Raw genomic sequence first — 13,698 nt, forward strand, 5'->3', positions numbered from 1 at the left:
CAAATGGAGAGAGTGAGCAGCTGCAGAGTTGCACAACAGCAGTATTTATTTTCCAGGCCAGCAGACCCAGTAAAGATATATCCTACTTCTCTCTTCCTTGTTTTCTCCTATCAGAGACACATATGTGTTTGGGGGTTTGTTTTCTATCAACTCTCTCACTTCGGGAAAAAGAAGAGGATTTTTAGGGTGGTTTCCACACACTATATAGGAGGCTTGGAGAATGCATTTTATTCTGAGTAAGAAATGCAAGCAAGAGGCTACTTGGGTCTGAAGGTGCAGAATTTGTGCATGTAATCTTTATGAAATGTACCCGTGTGCTTCCCACATATAAAGGCTTTATTCCATTGTGTTAACCAATGGCAGTAGCATTGGAAGTGGTTTCCTGTGTTCCTTTCCTTTCATTCTTGGGAGGAATGCCAGTATGAGCTGGCAGCGTGGGATCTGTCTCTTGGGACTACAGTGGGGATGTCTGAGTGTGAACAGAGAGGTAAAAAGAGACCAAAACAAGTGAAAAAAGGAGGGGAGAGGAAAAAGCAAGCATAAGTGAGACAAGAAACATGAACAAGCAGCATGAATTTAAAAATGAAAATTTGCGTCCGTTTCATGTTTATATCATTTTGAAATGATTCTCCTTTAATTGCTGGATCATGAACAACTGACACTGAGAACAGCACTGATGGTAGTTTATCCAATTTAAAATGTGACAATGTAACATTAAAGTCAGACAATTATACTTCCTTTGGAAATGCTGAAAACTGCCCGTTTCTTGAGATTATCACTATTCTTCTGCTGCCACACTTAGTACACATCACTGTAGTGCAACCTCTGATTTTGATTGTTTCTATTTCTGAGTACCTGAGTTGATAGATTTCTAGGCCAAATGGGTTAAAACCCCTTTACTTGGACCCGTGGAGACTAAGCATATTTGCAAGCAAAGTATTTTACCTGATTCTCAAGTAAAGTAGAGCTATTTTAACTTTTTTGCCTACTTTTTTACCTGCTGAAATATTTAAAGAGAGTGAGAAATAGTAAAATAGTCGTGTAGAGACAGTATTTAAATTGTGTTGGTATTCAAGAGTCAGACTGATAAAGCTGTGTGCAGATTTGTTCATGCTCAGAGAACAGTGTCTCTAAACCTCTTAGAATGCTTTATGTAAGCCATAAAAAATACGATTTTTAAAAAAACATTTTTACCACCACAGTACCAAAACCCCTGCAATTGTTGATAAGCATAATTATATTCTTTCACTTAACGAATAAATCTAATACTCCATACTAGAAAATTTCAGGTTGAGTTTAAAATTGAATCAGTATTCTTTTCCACGCATGACTGCAAAGGCCTCACAGTGACTTTCCCTGTGCTAGAACAGGATGCAAAGGGCTTTAGTACCCTACAGTTTGTTTAACATATTAACTAAAGATTTAAATTTGAACTGCATCTAAATAAGGTTTTATATTTGTCTTCCTATTCCTATTCCAGTATTTTTTCCACTTTAATAGTCCTCAGAGCTGTAAAGCAAAACCAATGTCGATTTGAAAACCAGTCTCAGTAGTTTTGCTTTTGTTTCATGTGCTTTCATTTCACTGTACACTTTCTATGATTCTTGAGATAATAGTTTAGAACAAATAAATTATTTTTTTCTTCACAGAACTGCTCTTTTAATTATTTAATTCATCTATGCATAGGATTGAGGATGTGGATCAGCATCTCATGTATGTTCCAGCTTTCAGGTAGAAACTGAAGTTAAATTTATCTGCAGTCTCAATCTCAAATGACATTAAAAATAATTTAAAAATAACTATGGCCAGAGGAAGCAATAGAAATTTATGGGAAGAGAGTCAGAGAAAGTGCAGTACTGAATTATTTAGAAGTACCTTGGGTCCAAGAAAGTCAGAAATCCTAGTGCAGAAATTTTAACAAAATAATTAGACAGTTATGACAAGGATTAAGCTACACCCCTTTATGAAGGTGAGTAAGGATTTTGATATCACTGGTAATGCAAGGTCTCTATAAGGAGTTCCTGAGTGGTATTTACATTGCCTGTTAACAATCCAGACTACCTATAGTGGGTACACTTGGTTTCTGCCTGTCCTTGTTAGGTTGCAGTGGGTTGTAGCATATGCATTCTCTTCTAACTTCTGGAAAAGTGGTGCTGCTTTTTGTCTCCATTACCCTTGCAGAACTGTGTTTTCTGAGAAATGAAACTCCCTGTACAGTTGTCTCCTAATACTGGTTTTGTGGATCTCCTGCTCACATGAACAGTGTCCAATCTGACACAATGCTCAGGATGTGCAGCCACACTGTGACTTCAGTGGGGTTTTTCTGAGCTGTGCATTGCTTCCCTTCCTCCCCTTTTATTTTCTCTGATTATGATACCTTTTATGATTATTTTAAGGTGAGTCGTCATCTAGTGGTAGAATCTACATTGAGTAGCATTGGGCCTCTGACCAAAGGCAGCTACAATTTTGGATCCTTTTGTTGAGAAAGATAATCTGTTTGTAAGAGAGAGAAAGAGAAGAGGAAGATTCTAGAACTGTAGCAGAGCTAACCTACCTTAATAAACAGTCTAAAACTGCCATGTTCCTTCTCAAACAATAGAGTGTTTTAATTAAGAACATAACAAAAATATTTAATTCCAGCTTTACGTGACAATGTTAATTCAGTTGCAGTTATTCCCCGCAGTGAGCTAATCTCATGTAGATTTTAGGGAATTTAATTTTCACAGTTTGCAATGGAAAGCCTTTTCAAAAATAATTCCATTACAACGTGATGTTTTAATTTTGCTTACTGTTACTGATTTTTTTTTTCTCAATTGACATTTGTTGCATGCTGCTTATTGAAAGCTATCACTATCTGATTTTTCTCAATCTTGAGCTCAGGGAAATCTGGATATTCAGTGTTGATATTTGGTATCTTTGAAGGGGAGTTTGGCCTTCCATTACAGTGTTACATTTCTGTACAGCACATCTATGTCTTTACCTGTGCTAAAAGACTGTTAATAACCTAAATCTGTAAGCACAAATATCATCTGTAGTAGAATATTGAACATTTTTATTAAGTACTGACTGCCGCTAACGTTTATGACACTAAATGTAGTTTTGCACTTAACTAAACCAATCCTGTAAGAAAGAAAAATCAGATAGATTGTAAATTGTTTTTTAAAACTAATGAGACCAATACCTTTCTGGTTGAGCATGTCTTGAAGTGCAGTTTTATTGACCTTGCATAAACTTGAATGTTATAGCTTAGTGTGTGCTCATAATCTGTAGTTATACTGTCCTCTGTTCTTGGGAGGCTAAGTTCTCTTCAGATGTATAAATAACAGATTTTTTAAAATTTCACATTTTAAAAAGAAATGGTGTATAAGGGTGAATAAGATAGATCTGTGGAGTGTAGCTAGGGGAAATTTCTAGCATTTGGTGAAGAACTCTGCTAAGTCAAGTTTACTGTTTCTAGCAGCCAAGTAATTCTGGGATCTGCAGGAAGCAATTACATGAATGGGTTTTTGTTTTCAGATTTTTTACCATAGCTACATAGACTGAAATAAAATAAAAAAGTGAGACTGCATAGCTGTTACTGGTACAAATTCCTTGGCTTTTCCTTTGTGTCTCTAGAAGTCACAAATGATACAGAAATCACTTCTGTAGTGCAATTTAGTTGTCACTTATCGTTTACCTGGTAAGATTAAAAATTTTAGTCACTGTCAATCTATTTTATTAAGCCAGATTTGAGGAAAAAATGTAACAAAAATGAATATACTAGGACCAGAGTGACCATATTTTCATAATTCGAAGTTACATTATTAAGCAATACAATTTACTTTCTTCCTTGTCTTCAGCACGCTTATTCTGGCTTTTTCCACCCCTTCTTCAAGACAAGTCCTTTCATCCCTTTGCCTACTCTGGAATCTCCTTATATATTTATTTAGTTAGTTAGGTATTTCATTACCTCATTTCTTTTGTGTATCACTATCTCTTTTTCACTGGTGTAAGAAATAAAACCAAACTCTGGCTAGACATTGAAAGTGCTTTCAAAGATATACCCATGATCTTTTTTTTCACCTAAAGACAGACATTTTTTTCTTATCTAAGCCACTTCTTTTACTTTCCCCCTGATGGAGTTCACTTTTCTCACTTTATAACCAGTAACTCTGCAATCATTCCTAAATATCCTTTCAGTTTTGTGGTCAACTAATTGGATACTTTTCTCCCAAGCTTTGAGAAATCTGAATTTTGTGCCTTTCAGAAAAAAAAAACTGAGCTCTCTACATTCTTTACTAACCAGAGTGAAGACAGCCACAGACATTTTAAGTGAACAGTTGCAGCAAAGTAGTGCAGTGCAATGTCATTTCAAGTTAAGCTGGAAATGTAGGTGACCTGAAGTCGGTGACTCTTAGAGTGGAGTTTTAAAATCCAAGGTAATATCTGTGTATGATATGCAGTGGGTTGTGTATAAATGTGACTTGTTCTGACTTCCTGCACTATGCAGCTCTGTGCCCTGTAATCATACCCTGGTGTTTTTAGAAAATGACATCAGCAAGTGCCTGGCTCTGCAGCACTGAGTGTGCTGAAAATGCTATTAAGGACCTCAGAAAGTGTATCATCTTCATTGAATATCAAGAGGTTAAATTGCTCCAAACCAGAGTTTTCCAGATTTCTGGTCCACTGTTTTGTCAGCTGGTATTATATGCTTGAGTTGGCCCCTAGATGTAATTTATCTGCCTAAGCAAGTTTCTATTATGCAGCTTGTAATAGGATGAACCATGAACTTTGCTGCAGAAACCCCATTTTCTTTGTAAAAAGAAAATGGCAAGGACAAGAGATCTTACAGTAAGGTGATAGAAAGAAATACCTTTTAGAGGCTAGAGGTTACATTTGTAATGGCTTTGTGAAAATGCTGGACTTTAAATGAGTTCTTGATGATTGCGCAAAGAAATTTTAAAAATACCTAGCAAGGCCAAGGGGTTTAAAGTAAAAAACTTCTGATTTTATTTATAATGCCAAATAAATTGGTAAGGACATTGCATTCTAATGTTCCAAATCAGTGAACAAACCCGATTTTTTTGGAAGAGGTAGATTAATTTTAATTGAATCTTTTTGACTCTGGCATGAGGTGCTGGGCTTTCAAAAAATAACCTGCTTCAGTTGCATCTTTGTGCTGCAGTTAGAACTGTGAAAAATATTTAAGTTGGAAGAGGACTCACAATTAGTTCAACAATCTCTACCCTTGAATATAAGAAATTTGATAACTCAAAGTTTAGTTCAGTAATTCCACCTCCTCACTAGGATGAGATAATTGCATTTTATGCCTAAAATGGACATGTAGTGGTTAATCTTCCTGTACCATTTATTAACAGGGTCTAGAACAAAATATATTCTTGAAAGAAGCCAGATTTAACCTGGCTATGCATTTCTTATAAAACAATGTATTTTTGGGTGCTTCTTGTGTTTCAAGTACATACAATAAAGACTGAAGAATTGACTTTCATTTATAAAATATATATATATCAATATTTGAAGCAAGAAATTTGATATTCTGAATAAAGTAAAATTGAAGTAAAGTATGATTTAATTTCTACTCAGCAGATTTTTTAATGTAGACACTCTTTCCAAAATTAGAATGTCTATTATAAAGACCCTAAGAACCAGAGCAAGAAGGAAAAGAGGAAGATAGGTCACTTAAATAATGGAAAAGATAGGAATATTTTGTCAATGGGACTCAAACTCTTGAGCTTTGGATATTAAGTGCAGTACTAATAGTGTCTCAACTTCTCAGAAAATTATTTTGGGTGGTGATAAACTGCATTGCAGTAATGACTGATGCCCTAACATAGATCTGGATAATTTTCTCCAACTTTACTTCTTTGCTTCTCCTTCAGGTAATTAAGACCATATATATGAATGTTTATATTCTTTTGGTAGATATTCCCAAAAGCTGTCAGTTGTTTTTGGGGTTAACTCTGGTGAAGCTAACCAAACCAGGAGATTTTGCTGAAGACAAGGATTTGAAATTTCACTCTCTGTGTGGCATATAGGTACTTCTTTAAGAAGCACTTTTTTCAGCCTGAAAATTAGATTTATTTAAAAATCCATTCTGTGGTGTGTTACCAAGTATCATGAAGCCTTACAGTTACAACAATAAATTATGAAATTAACCTTAACTCTTTTCCCAAGTGGCCAATAATGCCTTTATTCCAGTAAAATAGAACTCCTACATTAAATGGAAAGCTTTCCAAAGTACAATATTTACACAGCATTAATGCTTATAAAATCCAGGCTCCATGACACCATCAAAGGAAATAAATTTCAGAAGTGTGTGATCATCAGGAAAATATTCTTCTGGTATTCCAATCAGCTGAATATAGGAGCAACCCAGGAGACCATAAATCTCATAATGACATGAAAGGAAGATAAATTAGTCTCTTTGAACTCATCCCCGAGATATGGAAGGCTCAAGTTTTTAAGCGGTGGACCGAACAGCAAAGATTAATAAACAATCCAGTGCATAGATGTGTTGTCATAGCTTCTGTTAAACTAAATGAAAAGACTGATTTTAATCTTACTGTTATTTGGACAATGATCTACCTTTTACTTTGCATGTATATTGGTCTTTGTTTCCATCACAGATCACCTGGACACATTGACACCCAGCACAAGTTTGGACATTTAGGGACCAAATCAGTCATGTGAAAGTAGAGATATGGCAATTAATCTCAAGATAATTTCCAAGAGAAAAAAAAAAATTCTAACATTAATTAGACTCCCAAATTTATTTTGAATGAGTGCCAGTTTGTGCAATGTATAACCACCGTGGATTTCAAGATAAATGTAGTTGTTATTTTCTTTATGTAGCGAGGAAGTTTATGATCAGTCTGCTCACCATAGAAGTGCTTGTGTAAATGTATCATAGCTGTGGTAACTGTCTTTCATGAAGAAAATATTATTTCTTAATCTGAGTGCATATATTGGAATTATTTCTGCTTTGGGAACATTTACATAGCTGGTAATCACTGTTGGACTGTTGTTGGATTTATTTTTTTCTGACTGCTTAAATTTCTATAACTTGGAGAATAGGGGATATAAGTACAAACTGCCTGTAAGCACTGAAGAAATTAACTTGCACCTAGAATACCTCATCCTGAAATGGTATCTGCATGCTGTTAGTGAGTGTATTTTCAGGTTCTATTATTAGTATTTTACTTTATTAATCATGCAAAATACTTTCTTAGTAGCATTTTAAATCACCTTTTTTGTTTTTGAAAGGTGAAAAATGATCACTTTTTATGAAAATGAAGAACAGAAAACTCTTTTGTAGCAGATAAAGTTTTCAGTGCAGTGTTTCAAAAATCAATCAAATCTCTGTTCTAGGCCAGCAGTTCTCATGTAGTAGGCACATCTCATTGGTGAACCATCCAGAACTGCAAATGAGGCATAAAGCAGGATTCATGTACTATAATGAGGTGCAAGGAAATATCAATTGATTGTAAGTCAGCTGAAGGTAAAATTGGTTAAAATATACTTTTATAAATCACATGTTCTCCAAGGTGGAGCATCTACTGAATATTGAGTCTTTTGTATCTTTGTATATTACGTGTACTTCTCTGCTTCTTCAACCAGTGTATGGAAATTTTGATTTTCCTGTTGGATAAAGGAGCTACTCCTTTAGTCAGGGGAATGAGGTCTCACTTAGATCTTTTCTAACTCTGATTATTCCACCTTAATAGTACTCCTTTAATACTTCTGGAAATATTATTTATTGTATACTACATGTATGTACATGGAAAAATGTATATATTTATACTAAAAGGTTAGGATGCCTAGCTATTTCAGTAAACTATCAGAACTCTAGGAAAGCAGAGAACAAATTATGGGACTGTCATTTGACCCAGAGTTTCAAGAAATTTATTTTGTGAGGATGTATTTCTCCTGTAGGAAGCTGGCCAGCCCTGCAGAAATGAAAAAAAAAAAATAGTAGCATTTATGAATTATTTTAGTGCAAAATAGAATCATGCTCTTGCAGATTGAAGAAGAGATTTGCACATTTATTAAATATGTTGGTTTTCTTGTTTGCTAAATGCAATTTCTGCCTCAGTAGCTCTTTATATAAATTATGCGTTAGGTCAGGATAGTGGTTTAGAAACCCCATATCCCTGGATTTGAAAGCTTCTTTTTTATATGTGACATCTGCTATCAATAGGAGTTTTGCTAGAAACTGGGAAGATCTCTAAAATACCTGTCTTATATGTGGGGAAAATGCATGAGTTGGAAAAAGGGAGAGAATGCACACATCTGGATATTTTTCAGATATTTTTCAGAACACAGCTAAGGCAGGAACTGGAAAGTGTTCTCAGATCTAGCAATACAAATGAGACCACAGATTTATATTCCTACCTCCTAAATAAAGTAATTAGACAAGCATAAGAACACTTCTTAAATCTATTTTTGGGAGCTCATGCAATTTAGGGTCACATGGCTTTTTTTCCCTTCTACATGTTCCTCTTCCTTTCTATTAATTATACAGGAAGAAAAAGGTGGCTGGCTTTCCAAACTGCACTCGTTAGTCATCTACATTTAGGTGGGATGAATCTGGGTGTCTTTGTTGTTAAGGTCAAACAATCTAAATTGTGTCTAATTCTAAAGCTCTGAATTTGCCTAAAATCAGTAACATCTTCATTTTTAAGCATAGACTTCCCTAAGTAAGGAATACTTAGAAAATCACAGAACTGGCAAGTGAGGTAGAACAAGGCACTGAAATTTTATTGCAGACCAAGCAGGTTGTATATATTGTGTAATATTCGGAAGGAAAAAGATAAGAAAAATGATTAAAATTATAAATTTGATGTAATTATTTGCAACTATTCCATGCCTTGTCATATTTAAATAAAATTTCCAGTATTGCCTTTCAGCTAAAGGGAATTCCACAGAGAGGTTTGAGAAGCCATAATCTATACTGAGCTAAGGAAATTAAAATATAAGTCAAAGTTATTAATGTTGAAGATATCTTAAAAATAATCATACTGGGAGGTATACCCAGTGGTGAGGCATACTTACTTATTCATTTCAAGAATTAATACTGTTATGGTATGGTCTAACATAATAAATAACCAAAGGTTTTCAAATTATAATTTTCTTATATCCTTTGTCTAAACTGTTTGTTTTTTTCCTGTCTTACTCATCCTCAAATGCTCTATTTGTGTGTGGTCAGTGCCAGTTTTTATATATGTCCATACCAGCCCTAACAGTAGGATTTCTCAAGTGAACATATGGCACATTTCCTAGTATCTGTGTAAGGAACAAAGTTAGACCTACCATTGTGTGTGTTATCTGAGTTTTAAAAAATGTAGAGTTATTTTATCAGTAAAAGTATTTATTGTAAGTCATCTGACATGTAACTTTTACAAGTCTTTATTTTTTTCATTTCATAGATTTTGAATTTCATTAAAAAGAAACTGATAAAAATTATAAAATCTCAGCTTCCAAATATTTTATTTGTAGAATATATTCTTTCCAAGTAGTATGTATGCAGGCAAAATACCATATTTAACTTGCTTGCTACTTTTTAGGAAGTTTTAAAACCATCCTGATTAGTGGATCATGATTATTTCTTTCATTTGCTTGGACCATGATGAGATGCAGGGAATGAGTTACTTTGTGTCCTCACAGAACTCATCCCATCTAATTAAGGATAGTCGGTACTTTCCTACTTAGGAAGTCCAAAGCTGGTCTGGAATTTCCCATTAAGAGGTGTCTTTTTGGGCTGATGTACTTTGTCCTCCTTAACTTCATTGAGAATCTATAGATGTCAAGGTTAGTTTTGTCTTTTATTAAAAAGCAGACACAGCTTCTTACCTTTTTTCCCTGTGTGTTGAAGACATAAGTACTGAGAATTTTCGGAGATGGGAATATCCAGATACTTGTCAAGGTGCTAAAGGTAAACTGACAGTTTATTTTATCCTCAAGGTAAGTAGGTTAACGAGAGCATCCTCTACCACTTTGAGTATTGTTGTACTTGCTGGGCGAGTTTGTGACTGAGGAACTGTGCACAAGCTGCTTCCACTGGCACTAGAGTAGTTCCAATATTTGGGAATGTGCTAGAGACATAGAGTTGAACTGTGCTTTTGGGCCTTAATCCAAAAACTGTTGGCATGCACTCTTATCCCTGATTTCACTGGAATTAGGCGACTTAAACACTTGATGCTGCAAGGAATATATTTCAACAGACTTTCGAAAAGTAAAGTTCTAGTGTCCTACACAGAAAGTAAGACAAGGGCTTGGGGTGGACCAGTGATAATATTCTTACCTGCAAATTCAATCACATCACTTCAGTTTCAAATCCTAATGTATTTAATAGAGAATATGCTTGCAAGGTTTGTGATAACTGTTTTTTGGAGGTTATTCTAAGGATAAATTATTATTATTTCATTGTTTGGTATTACTGCTGGTGGAACAGGAGATAAACTTTTGTGAGCTCTTTGTGCATGGGATGCCACTAACAGCAAGTCTGATGGAAAATGAAGAAGAGGGAGTTAAATACACCTGGGAGGCTGTTCCGTGAGCTCCAGTATCAGTACAGCCTATAATGGTACCTCATGTTTTTCTATCCTAATTCTTCTGTGGTGTGGTGGAGGATCACAATAACTTAAGCATTTTTTTCTATCACTTTTGATAATTTTGTCAAAATTCAAATGGTAGTGTTGTGGCTATTTGCTGACTGTCTTTCTGCTGTGAAAGTCAATTAATTAATGGCTCTCAGTTCTACTCACTCTTCTGTGCACACTGACTTATGTCTTTCTCCTCCTGTGATGTTGCAGACTTTCACAGAGATTGCTGGAGTAACTGTATAAATACTTATGCTCTGTGAAATTATTCAGTCTCCTCAAGCATATTAGTTATGATGATAGATGGCAATATGGAGGACAAAAGAGATAAACAAACTGCCCAGATTTCTATCGGCCTGAACAGTGTAACTTGTACTAAAGAAAGAGTATAGATTAATTTAAATGGCTACATGGGAGGAATATGAAGAAGGACACTGAAAAGAATTAAATAAATATAATGCCTTAAAAAGAAACAAAAAAAAAAAAAGGGAAGATACTGCGAATAACACACAAATAAAAAAAACACAATATTTTATGGTGTAAGATGAGTATGAATTTACTTTCTTTTACTTACTATCGTTTGGTAGTGGATATTTTCTGTAATGAGGTTTGGTCTCTTAGCTTGAATTTCAGTATCTTCCATTGTAGATCGATGACCTGACTACCAAGGATTAAAATCAGTATCACCTTTCCAATTCTTGGTTAATGTTTAAGTCAGTGAATTAAATAGTTCTTTCAATAATTAATTATTTTACGGGAGAGAGAACAGAATCAACAGCAAAGACAAATTCCCTTAGGAATAACCAGGGGGATGTTGATAAGAACTTTGTGGGCATATTTTAGGAATCCAACAGAGAAACCTGGGACTCAGTTTTCCATGCTTCCTAACACTGTTGCAGCTGCCCAACTACCTGTAAGAAGAGGAATGGTGCATTTTGAATGACTGCTGAGGCGCCAGCAGAACGAGAAGATTCATTTTTACAATTCTTTGACATAGACTGATGCTTCCCTGTAGCCTGGATTTAGGTACTTTTATTCTTTTGGGTTTGAGGCTTTATCAGTATCCCTTTCTTTATTATTTCCTCTCATAGGTATTCAGAATACTGGCTTCTATGACTCCTGCCATTGTGTGTTTAAATTTACAGTTGTAGATTTTGCATTAGTTGCTGAAGTTCTCTTGTGAAACTGAACCTTTGAACATTGAAAGACAAATGGGTGTGTGCTTTATCCCACAAGAAAGTCTGCTAGCATTTCACTTGCAGTAGTGAAGTGGAATGCCCGTCCTTGAATGGAATTTCCAATAGCCCTTAAAATCATGTTCCACGTTGGAGCTTCAGTTTGCTGACCCAGAAGTAGTCTTATAAACAGTAATAATACAACATTAATATCGAAGGCCACTGTTGTTAACTTTGCTGTTTGAAAAGAATTTGTTCAGAAGTTCTTTCTTTTCCTAATGAATGTCAGTAAAATTTTTTTAATCATGAGTATTTAACTAAATGCTTTGATGAGGGCATATTGGAGAGCGATGGTGGTGTAATACAGGTATTTATATGCTATTAATTACAAAATTTTTATGTAGTATCCAGATGGAAAAAAACCAGCAGACATTCATCTTTGTGCACATTTAAAAACCCCTCTTTTTATCCCCAAACTCCAAGTGACTCAACTCTACAATTTTCTTCAGTGTTTCCATCAAACTATACTTACGTACTATCCAGTGGATTAGAATGAAATTGAATCCAAAATTGTTCTTGATAATATTTTTCTCACAGAAAAATCTTTGTTTTATAAGCTGTAATGTACAGCTTTAGTAAGTTTGTATGACTCTACCTTGTTTAAACTACAGTGTCCTGTGAAATCTTTTTTATATGCCTATAATAAGTGATGAATGTAAGTAATGTTTGAGATAGCATATTTATACATATTGTCAACTTTTTTGTATAATAGATTTATTTTTCTGAAATCTATAATCAGTTCAAGGAAGTTGAATATTTTGTTTGAAATATAAATATTTTATGTAAATTGAAAATGCTCATATTTGGGAGTTTTCTAGATAACTTTTCTTCTTAAAAACTTGTATCTGGTGGACTTTTATTAAGATTCAGTTTGGCTACAGAGAGAGGTTTCTGTATTGGACCTCAGTGTAGTTTGGCTTAATGGATCAAACGATGCTTTCTCAGGCTTGTCTTTTCATTTTGAAATAGGCTGTCAACCGTGTCAGGTAGTTGTTCAGACTATCTAGTGCTCATTTTGCCCTTTCTCTGCAATGCCTTTAAAGTGCTTGGTCTTCATTTCCATGAAATCCTCGATAAGATTGGTGTGGTAATGAAATGTATTATTACTAAACCATAAATAGCAAGAGCATGTACATACATATTTTTGCAAATATAAATACACCAAATACCATAATAAAGAATCACTGTCAAAAATATTTTAATGAGGCCCTCAAAGGATAGGAAATACTGGAAACAGAAGGACTGGAGGAGTGCTTGGCTTACCTGGTGCTTATCATCTACATAATGAGGGGTGTTAAAAAAACAAGAAGCCTGTGCATATAGGACCTCTTTTTCTTCTAATATAGGTATTGGAGAGCATAGAGTGAGAGCCCTGAGGAACATAAAAAGAGATCTCAAGTTAAGTATCAAATAGGTAGAAAACTAATCCCTGTCTTCTCCAACATTTCATGTGAAGAGGGTATAATTTCCTGAACCCTCGAAATTACGCTAAATCACTGCCCTTCCCAACAGGACTTTTTTAATATAAGAAACAGTGACACGTTTGAAGATCCGTAAAAGTACTGAAATAAGGTAAATAGTACCTGTACCATTTTGTTCTCAAAGAATATCAGTGTACAGAAAATAGATTTTATGTGTGGTTCTACTGACTTCTTTTGATAGTTTCATTCTGGTTCTCAAAGGAAGAGTACTTCAGTGGGCAGAGCCTACTCTGCTCATGCTCCTTCATTCCATTCCCTTCAGCCTCTTCTTGTTAGGTCTCATTACTTCCTTGATTCTTCTCAGATGAATGATGACATTTTGGAAAAGGTGGAAGTACCTAAAAAGAGATATTAGTAGGAAGTCTGCATTAGTCCCCAATACTA

The 13,698-nt window shown here is 34.8% G+C and overlaps 1 protein-coding gene across 26 annotated transcripts in view; it reads left to right on the forward strand.

Moving 5' to 3' along the window:
- Nucleotides 1–13,698, forward strand: part of RIMS2 (regulating synaptic membrane exocytosis 2) — a 449,594-nt gene that overhangs the window by 122,599 nt on the left and 313,297 nt on the right. The window lies entirely within an intron of this gene.

Source organism: Cinclus cinclus, chromosome 1, assembly GCF_963662255.1.
Source record: "Cinclus cinclus chromosome 1, bCinCin1.1, whole genome shotgun sequence".
NCBI lineage: Eukaryota > Metazoa > Chordata > Aves > Passeriformes > Cinclidae > Cinclus > Cinclus cinclus.